The sequence below is a fragment of the Vicia villosa genome, linkage group LG5 (genome assembly GCF_029867415.1).
Source record: "Vicia villosa cultivar HV-30 ecotype Madison, WI linkage group LG5, Vvil1.0, whole genome shotgun sequence".
In the NCBI taxonomy this organism is placed as follows: Eukaryota; Viridiplantae; Streptophyta; class Magnoliopsida; order Fabales; family Fabaceae; genus Vicia; species Vicia villosa.
In genome coordinates, this window is record NC_081184.1 from 11,616,856 (window position 1) to 11,627,499 (window position 10,644).

Consider the following 10,644-nt stretch of genomic DNA (forward strand, 5'->3'; position numbering starts at 1 on the left):
CGGCTCAAAGAACTCTCAAATTCAAACAATTGCCTAAATCACTTCCACAGATTTCCACAAACGATGCAACAAACGGTTTAGCATGATACAAACACGTCAAAATAATTGATGGTCTCCTGCATATAGTGAACAATGGAAAGCTTTCCTCACAATGGTTAAGGCTAAGCTGATCCAACAAACAATGTACCATAAAGAACTTCTGACAGTATTTACTAACACCTTAAGTTTCATTGCACACATTAAGAGTTTGAGTTCAAAAATTCATACCTGCTTTGTTACTTATTGAAAAAGAGAGTGAAACTCAAAAATTTTGAACATTCACTTACTACCACTTTCATACATGTTGCTTCATTGTTGATACTTCGCTTGAGGTTCTCGCTTTGTTATGGGACTACTTACTCTAACTGTGAGTACATAATTAAATAAAAAAAACAGAAAATTTGAACACTTCAAAAATAAATAGCTCCACCCCCCAAACTTGAACTAAACATTGACCTCAATGTTTCGTAACAAGTCCGAGAGGGTGACTTACAGAGAGTAACGCAATATCAATTGCTGCCTCCTGGCTTTCACCAGACGGGTTCCCTGATTATTTCCTGAAATAAAAACTAAACAAAACAAAACATTAGAAGTGTGGGTTACCTCCCACAAAGTGCTTCGTTTAACGTCGCATGGCTCGACGGTTCATGCTTTCAAGGAACTAAAAATTGTGCATGTTGCTCCACTCCCCTGAAGAAATCTTTTAACCATTTTCCATTAACGGTTCTCCTCTCTTTTGTCAGTGGATTCTCTACCATAATGGCACCGTGGTCGCATATATCTTTTACTATCAGTGGTCCAGACCATTTTGTTGTTGCTTTACCCGAGAGACGTCTTAGTTTTGAGTTGCAAAGGAGTACCTCTTGTCCAACTTGGAAGTAGCTCGGAGGTTGATTTTTGTCTTCCTTGGTTGTTCCCTCAGTTGTATCGATTTGGAAGATATTGTAACACTCCACTTATTTTCATAATTTAATTTAATTAAATTAATTGAATTATGAGGAATTAAACAATTGGGCTTGAGTTGTGGTTAGTAAGGAAGGGGGTGCATTGGTAGGCCCTATTACTAAGTAAAACAATTTTATTTCAATTTTAATAAAATAGGAGGAGTTGTGGAATAGAGAGGGTTACAGCATTTTGGGAAAAGAAGTCTGAACGTGAAAAGAGAAGAGGAGCGGAGAAGTGCGACCGAGGAAGAACGAAGAAGCAACCTTCAGGTAAGGGGGGACTCTTCCGTTTATCTTCTATTATGGGATTATAGGTGGTAGGATAGGATTTGATCATGTTATTCGGATCAATTGGGTTATGCTTAGGTTGTAGAATTGTTAGGTTTTGGGAGGATTGATGCATAATGATTATATTGATCATGTATTGGTAATAATTGGATGTTTGAATGTATTATAAACGTGTTATAATATGTGCTATTTCACTGTATGCGAAATCTGGTTGGGATGAGATTTGTATGGTAGTGATTCGGCGAAAGAGGGACGAAATCGCAGGCTGATTTCTGCTATTCGGAGCGCAGGAAATCGCCAGTTCGCGCCGCGTCCAGGAGTTGGCGCCGCGAACTGCGTGGCAGAAGGCCAGGAAGTTTTGTTGTGCTCAGTACGCGCCGCGAGGGTATGGCCGCGCCGTGAAGGCATAGTTTCTTCTCGTTCCGCGCCGCGAAACCTTGTTTGCGCCGCGAAGGCGTTGTTCCTATTCGTTCCGCGCCGCAAACCGTGTGTGGCGCCGCGTGCTGTTAGTTGTTGCGACTGTCCATTTTGAAAAGTTTAAAGAGGTGTAACTTTTAAACCGTAAACCGGATTTTGGTGCCGTTTCGAGCACAGTGAAGCTGATCAAATAATTTATATACTTAAATGGTGTTTTGAGTTGTGGCCTGAATCATTTTTAAAACACCGATGTTATTTGTTGTGGTGGAATATGTTTATAGGTACACTAATGAACGTCTTACCTGTATGTTGTTGTGGTTATAACTGGTGTTTATTATACATGTATTCTTGGTATGAAATATGTGTTTTATTGATGATTATGACATTAATTGATGTATGTGGGTGATGAGCATGTTATGGTTGGTGCATGCATTCATAATCATTTGTGGCTGGTCCTTGAAGATGGTGGATCAGTAGTAGCTAATTCCCATTGTGTGGAATTAGTGAGTGGGTGTTGCCGTATCCTTGACGATGGTGGATCGGTGAGTTGGGTTATCCCAGATTTTGGTACCACATGCATGTAGTTGCATTGCATTAGGCTGTTTTGATGTTATAACATGAATGGAAGATTGTCCAATGTTATAATATGTGTTAATTTGGTTGTTTGCTTACTGATTGTATGTTTTGAATCTGATCATAACTGTAATTGGGTGAATTGCATGTGAAATGAGATTTTATTATCTATATCTTATAACATTAGTTAAATGTGAATGAGACTCACCCTTACTGTTGTTATTTTTCAGATTAAGGAGTAGCTCTCGTACTTGGTGAGGATTAGCTCGTCAAGTAGTTCGTTAGAGTTACTTGTTAAACTTTGTTTTGGATGGATTTATGTTAACGCCTTAAGTCTGTGACTTGGCTGTTTGTTATTCAGATGTTAAAGATAATTCCGCTGTGTTAAACATGATGATCTGAATAAATTTGATTGACGTTCTCCTTTATGGCATGACATGAGTATTATTGTTTAATTATTTGGAAGTTGTAATGCCCTTTTCATGTTTACTCTGATTATTATTTATTATTTATGCGGGGTATTAGAAGGGTGTTACAGATATCACTCTTGTTCTTAAGATGCTTCTTGGCCTTGAACAGATTAAATTTTACCTCTTCATCTTGCACCCTTATTTTCATGATCCCTTCATCCAGATCAATCATCATTCGAGCGGTTTTCATGAATGGCCTTCCTAGAATCACAGGTACCTCATGATCTTCTTCCATGTCAACAACCACAAAGTCTACCGGGAAAAAGAATTTGTCTACTTTAATTAGCAGATCCTGAATCACTCCATAGGGTGAAGTGATAGACTTGTCGGCCAATTGTAAAGTCATGCTAGTGGGCTTCATCACAATATTCCCTAGCTTCTTGACAATGGATAAAGGGATTAGGTTGATGCTTGACCCCAGATCAATTAACCCATCGCCAGTGAAATTACCTCCAATATTTAATGGTAAGGTTACTCGCCCCGGATCGGATTCCTTTCTTGGAGTCGTTCTTTGAATTATAGCACTACATTGAGCATCAAGCACCACAGTTTCTTCATCTATGCATCCCTTTTTCTTTGTGAGCATTTTCTTCATAAATTTAGCATATTTGGGCATTTGCTCTAATGCTTCGGCAAATGGTATGTTTATATGGAGTTGCTTGAAGATGCTCATAAACCTGTTATATTGCCTGGCATTGTCTGACTTTGACGGAGCGTGGGGGTATGGTAGATGTTGGCTTGGTATCACAGGACCTAATTTCTTTTTCTTAGAACTTCTTCTTTTCTCTGTCATCCCTCTTTCTTTCTTGGTCTCATCTATTTCTCTTTCAGCATCTTTGCTCATGGTGCTCACTATGATTTCATTCTCCTCATCTTCCGCAGCCTGATTATTATCCTCTTTCTCGGTATCATTGACTTCAACTTCTTTCTCAGCACCTTTCTGACCGGTTCTAGTCACCACTGCGTTACAATGCTCTTTAGGATTATCTTGAGTGTTGGCGGAGAATGTTGCCTTTGATTGAGTGGCTGCAATTTGTTTAGCCAATTGACCCACTTGAGTTTCCAGATTTTTAATTGCAGCTTCGTGGTTCTTCTGATTTGTTATTGACGTTTGAATGAACTGATTCACAGTCTCCTCCAACTTGGATTGTCCTTCTTGTTGCTGTTGCGGTGGTTGAGTGTATGGCTGGAATGCTTGTTGTTGATACCCTTGATTCGGTGGTCTTTGTTGGTACCCTTGATTGCTATATCTTGGTGGATAACCTTGTTGGTATGGCTGGTTCTGATATTGATTCTGCCTTTGTCCTTGGTTATTATTCATGTAATTCACTTCTTCTTCTTGCACTGGTGGACAGAATCCTGTTTGATGATCTCCCTTGCACAATTCGCACCTAGCAACTTGATATGAATTAGATACCCCGTTCAGCTCCTTGATTTGTTGTGGTAGTTTAGACATTTGTTGTGTCAAAAGTTCCACTTGTGAAGTTAGCAATTTGTTCTGAGCAAGTAGAGCATCACTGTTGTTCAACTCTAACATTCCGGGTTTCTTATCTCTTACCGTTCGATCATGATTGCCTTGACGATCATTTAGAGCCATTCGCTCTATTATCTGAGTAGCTCCTTCAGGTGTTTTGGACATGAGAGAACCACCAGCTGTGGCGTCCAAAAGTGTCTTGTTTGTAGCTGTGAGACCGTTACGGAACATATGGATTTGGTCAACGTCTGAAAAACCGTGTCCTTTGCACTTTCTCAACATAGCTTTATACCTTTCCCATGCTTCATTCAAAGATTCATTACTACCTTGAGAAAATACTGCTATTGCTGTTTTTGCTTCGAAGAATCGGTTTTGAGAGTAAAACCTTTCCAGAAATTTTTCTTCCAATGTGTTCCAATTTGTCATCACTACCTCGGGTTGATCCAGATACCAATCCTTTGCCTTAGATAGCAAAGAGTGTGGGAACAACCTCTTAAATAATGCTTCCTCATCAGCTTGAGCGACACCCGTAGTACCCGCTAACTCATAGAATCGAGTAAGATGCGTGTATGGGTCTTCATGGTCCAATCCGGCGAAAGGACTTGCACAAATCAATTGTATGATACCGGTCTTCAGTTCTGTCGGTCGCCCGTTGGCGGCAGTTCTCGCGAACTGAGGATTGAGTCTTGGACTATTAGCACATGGACCATTAGCAGCCATGTTGCCAACAGTAGGTTGTATAAAAACTTCCGGTTCTTCCTCCGTGAATAGTTCGTGAAAGAAGAATCCTTCTTGCGACTCGTCAATGGTTTCAAGTTGTTGTGACGATGTCGCGGTTGCGTTGTCTCTTGCTTTTGCTATGTTCGCTCTTTTTCGTGCTTTGCTATTTAACCTCCTAGCGGTCCTTTCGATCTCGGGATCAAAAAGAAGTTGCTCGCTAGAAACTTTGCTGCGCATACACAATCTTCTGCAAAACTAGCAAACACGTGAAACAACCAAATAGAGAAAATAAAAATTAAAACTCAAAATAAGAACTATTGCAATGCATGCAATATTGACACCAATCCCCGGCAACGGCGCCAATTTGTTGAAAGTATTTGTGGGTAAATATTTTCGGTAATATATCGTATCCACAGGGATTGGTTAATATCACTGCCGTTCTATAGTTGTTTATTTTGAGTTAAGAAATTTGGTTTGGTTTGTTTTATACTAATAATAATATCAAAAGCAAATAATAAAATAAAAACAAGTAAAGGATTTTGTGTTAACAAATAAAGAAAGATGTTGAGTCTTTAGGGTTCATCAACCTAATTCTATACAATTATCAATTAATTCACAATAGAACAATCCTTTGAATCATTATCTTCACTTATCCTCAAATAAGATTCCATGTCTGCAAATCAAATTAGATAACTTTTACCGGTATGAGATTCGATCTCTCCAAATCACAATAACGATAATAGTAATTAAGAATGATAATTATGAAAACCCAATTACAATTCCATCTCTGCAAATTGCAATTGAATCAATATAGTAACCTAGGGCAAAAGTTAAATCCTTTCTTTCGATCAAAGATTCAACAATGATGTAAATTAAAAGCAAGGTTTCTTATTGATAATAAATTCAAACAATTGTTCACAGGGATTAATCAATGGTAATGTATATTCATAGGTTAACTACTACCTTAGACTCAACAAGAGGGATTTAGCTCTCCATAGACATGAAGAACATACAAGAATCAATGGAGGAATTCATCTTCATCAATAGAATGTCTTCGATTGGTAAAGAATCCACCTTCAATTGTTGTTCTCAGCTTCAGAATCAGATAGCTCTCCTAGTTTCGCTCCCACAAAGTATATAACCACTTGAAAACTAGGGTTTTAAAACAGAACTTTTGGGCTTTTAACGCCGAGGCCGCGGCGCGGCAACGGGCTGGCGCGGCGCGCCCCTCAAACAGAAGTATTTTCGCGGCGCGCCTAGGAACTCTCGCGGCGCGCCCTTTGTACTTTCCATCTTTTTCTTCAGCCTTTGAGACTTCCAGCTTTCTTTCCTCCTCATGTTCTTCTTAAGTTCTTATTCAGCTCAAAACCTGCAACAATAACACCCACAAGTGATTCGATTTGCTTTACGCACGAACTAAACTTATTCAGTTCAATTCTTAATAAAAACCTATGGATTCATCACATTTTTGCATTGGTTTAGAGAAGAAATCACTTATATTAACACATGAATTTACCATTAATTTACTCCTAACAAAAAGATAACCGTCAACTCTGAGTTGAGTGGGAAATAAGAAAGGATAACCATCAACTCTGGGTTGAGTGGGAAAAGAGGAAAAAGGATCGTCAACTCTGGGTTGAGTGGGAAATAAGAAAGGATAACCGTCAACTCTGGGTTGAGAGGAAAAAAAGAATTCAATAAGAAGTATCTGTCAACTCTGGGTTGAGAGGGAAAGAGAAAATGTGTCCGTCAACTCTGGGTTGAGTGGGAAAGATGAACAAAGGATAACCGTCAACTCTGGGTTGAGAGGGAAAGGGATAAAGGAATCAGTAAGAAGTATTCGTCAACTCTGGGTGAGAGGAAAATAAGAAAAGATAACCGTCAACTCTGGGTTGAGTGGGAAAAGACAAAAGATAACCGTCAACTCTGGGTTGAGTGGGAAAAGATAAAAGATAACCGTCAACTTTGGGTTGAATAAAAGAAAAGATAACCGTCAACTCTGGATTGAGTGGGAAAGAGAGATAGTCAATTCTGGATTGGACAAATGATAACCGTCAACTCTGGGTTGAGTGGGAAAAGATAAAAGATAACCGTCAACTCTGGGTTGAATAAAAGAAAAGATAACCGTCAACTCTGGATTGAGTGGGAAAGAGAGATAGTCAATTCTGGATTGGACAAATGATAACCGTCAACTCTGGGTTGAGTGGGAAAAGATAAAAGATAACCGTCAACTCTGGGTTGAATAAAAGAAAAGATAACCGTCAACTCTGGATTGAGTGGGAAAGAGAGATGGGATAACCGTCAACTCTAGGTTGAGTGGGAAAAGAAAGGATCAACTCTGGGTTGAGTAAAAGATAACCGTCAACTCTGGGTTGAGTGGGGGAGGAAGAAATCAATACTGGATTGAACAAAGGATGACCGTCAACTCTGGGTCGAGTGGGAAAAGGATAAAGGATGACCGTCAACTCTGGGTTGAGTGGGAAAAGGATCAACTCTGGGTTGAATAAAAGATAACCGTCAACTATGGGTTGAGTGGGAAAAGGAGAAATCAATTCTGGATTGAATAAATGATAACCGTCAACTCTGGGTTGAGTGGGAATAGAGAAACAAATAGAAATATCCGTCAACTCTGGGTGAGAGGGAAAGAAGGAAAGAAATATCCGTCAACTCTGGGTGAGAGGGAAAGAAGGAAAGAAATATCCGTCAACTCTGGGTGAGAGGGAAAGAAATAAAGGAAAGGTCAACTCTGGGTTAAAAAAGGGATAACCGTCAACTCTGGGTTGAGTGGGAAGGTATAATTAACTCGGGGTTAAAAGATGAAATGAAAGTCAACTCTGGGTTGAACACAAAAACATCAACTCTGGGTTGAAGAAAGATGAACATGATTGACTTTGGAAGATGACACCACAATGGTAACTCTGAGTGATCCAGTGGAATATCAATTGATTGCTTGTAGGGACCTCATCTGATGAGTAACTTGGCTTATGCTTCACATGCAATGTTTGATTTATTTTATGCATTTCTGGAGATGCGATGCAATGATTTCTATATGCAGTGTTCAGATTGATCAGGGTTTCTGCTTTGTGTGGGGAATAGATTGGATGGAGTTCTGAAACTCTGCTTGAGAATCAAGGTAGGGTGGATGCCCCTGCTTTATTGATGATTGGATTATTAAAGGATAAATACCAATGAGGATGCAATAATATGTATGATGAATGTATGATCATGAATGGAATGATTGTTCCAGGATACAAGGAGTGGATGGAGGATGCCTTTGTGGAAAGGTTATTGCTTGAAGGATAGGACTTGTGAAGGCGAGGTGTTTTGCTAGACTCCTCGACACTTGTCTTGATATCTGACACTTGATTGGAGATGATGAAATGAATTGTTGCTAGCTTGCCCCAGCGTGTATGATCTCTTGAGAAAGAACTTTGATAATGCTTGAATCATGGATATTTGTAATGGTCTGCCCCAGTGTAGATCAAGGAATGAATGAATGCCCCAGATTGAAAGGAACTCTTCCACCTAATGGATTCTTCAGAAAGTTGCTCAATGGATGACCAACCTTTGCCCTTGTAAGATTACTCGATGGAATTTCAATGTTGAACTTTCCTTGGTATCAAGTACTTATTTTCAAGTTGGAGACAATTCTGTTTTGAAAAGGATGATAAGAATGCAATGCACATGTTAATCTCAAAGAAAAGTTTTTATTTGTCAAAATGTTGTACTGATACTAACACAAGTGACAAGCAACATTAGGAGTCAGTTTTAACATGATTTCACAGTTTGTATGCTTTCGGAACGAACCCTGCTTCAATTAGGACTTTTTAGGGTTGTAGCGTGGTCGGGTTCACGGTTCAAGAAACAAAGGATAAAGGCTCAAATTCTACTTAACCCACCCCTCTTCGTGATGTTCTCCAGTCCTACGTTCAGTTAGTTTGACACGAGTGTTCACCTTTCAGGAAGGATTGTGATGGATGAGGATCCTTTATGACTTTAATGGAGGTGGCAGCCACCCTTTGGTGCTTTTTGTTGATAGTCATAACAACTTGTCCCTCGGAGGATTTTTTCTTTTGCCTTTTGCTATCCCTAACTTTTTCCTGGACAAAAAGTTTCTTTTGATTTTGGTGCTTCGTTGTCCAGCGGGATATGCCCTAATTTTGCCTAAGTCATTTGCTTCAAAGTTTTTTTCTTTTTGACTTAGCGGGCTATTGTTTCTTTCTTTTTTTTGATCATGATTCAATACTTTCTTTTCACTCTCTTTTTTTTTTTGCCTCGTTTGGGAACAAGTTGTATGACTTTGGTGATTGACTTGATGAAAAGGTTGTGACTGCCTTCTCTTTAGTGAATGAGAGACTTCCATTGTGGATTGTGCTCTTCTCCCTTTGTTGTGAAATGTGAGATATGATTGATCCTCTGAGGAGATACCTGAAAGTTGAGCGCTCGGTCGCACTAACTGAAGACTACCCTGCCCCTGGTTAATATTGAGGGTTTTGTATTTTTTGAAAAGAAGCTACTACTCCTTAGGCTCAAAGGGGTTTACGAAGGTTCACTCCCTTATAACTCTCTTTCAGACATCAAACCTCTCCACAAATGTTTTTGAGGATGTATTTTATAAGTACATGCTTTAATGGCTCTGCGCTTCTTTTTCAATTCAGTTAAGTCTCTAGAAATTATATCTCAAACTTATATAAAAAGCAGCCTAAGTTCTACAATCACACGAGTAAGTCTATCAAGATTACTCTTATTGCTTGTTATTCCACTTACACATAGTACATATCTCATTAATAGTTTCTATTATCCCATCCTCTTATTGCTTCAGGATTCATGTGTCTCTTATTTATATTAGCATGATCATCTCGTATTTCTCACAACTTGTTATTACCCATTGAAGCTAATTCTTGGGATCTCTTGTCTTTTAGGTCGGGTTACCATCATAAGAAGCTCACTTATCTATAGGCATTAGTCTCATCGTATTGGATGTATTATAGACTTTATCTTTAGCTAGCCCTTTCTTCAAAAGATCTGCTAAGTTTTTATCAGTGCTTACATGATAAAATTTTATAATATATACTATATAACAATGTTGTGCTTTCTTCTTATTTGACGTCTATTACCATTATAATAAATATTCTCAATTTTACAATAGTCGTGGTACTATCACAATGGATCAATACAGGTGACATAGGTTTTTTCCATACAGTTTCTATCCAACAACCATCGGATGACTTCAGAACGGCACCGAATATATTTTGTTGTTTGAAACAACCAATATTTCATCTTTATGGTATTTTCTCTGAGATTCTTCTTCAATTCGAATGCGAGTAATCAAACTCTCAAGTTGAGACTTTTTTGGTCTTGTGGCAAAGCGAGTTTTTTACATCTTTCGAGCTATGGGCAGTACGTCAATAATAATAGCAAATTGAAATTGTTCATCTAAAGGAATACTCTCAATGATGATCTCGTGATAAATCTTTTGAAGTTCGTGACATTGAACCTCTACGTACCTTTTATCTTCCATCTGATACTCAAGTAATGACTAACAACATACTTATTTGCTCTAGCCGCTTCGATGTCATACTTCTTTTTTAAAGCTTCTCAAACTTGTTTTGCAGTATTGTAGCTACTAGAATAACCAAGTAGATCATTTACAAGGTCATTCAAAATATGATTTTTGTAAAAATAATCATTTAACTTTTCATAAGGTGATTTCTTTCCT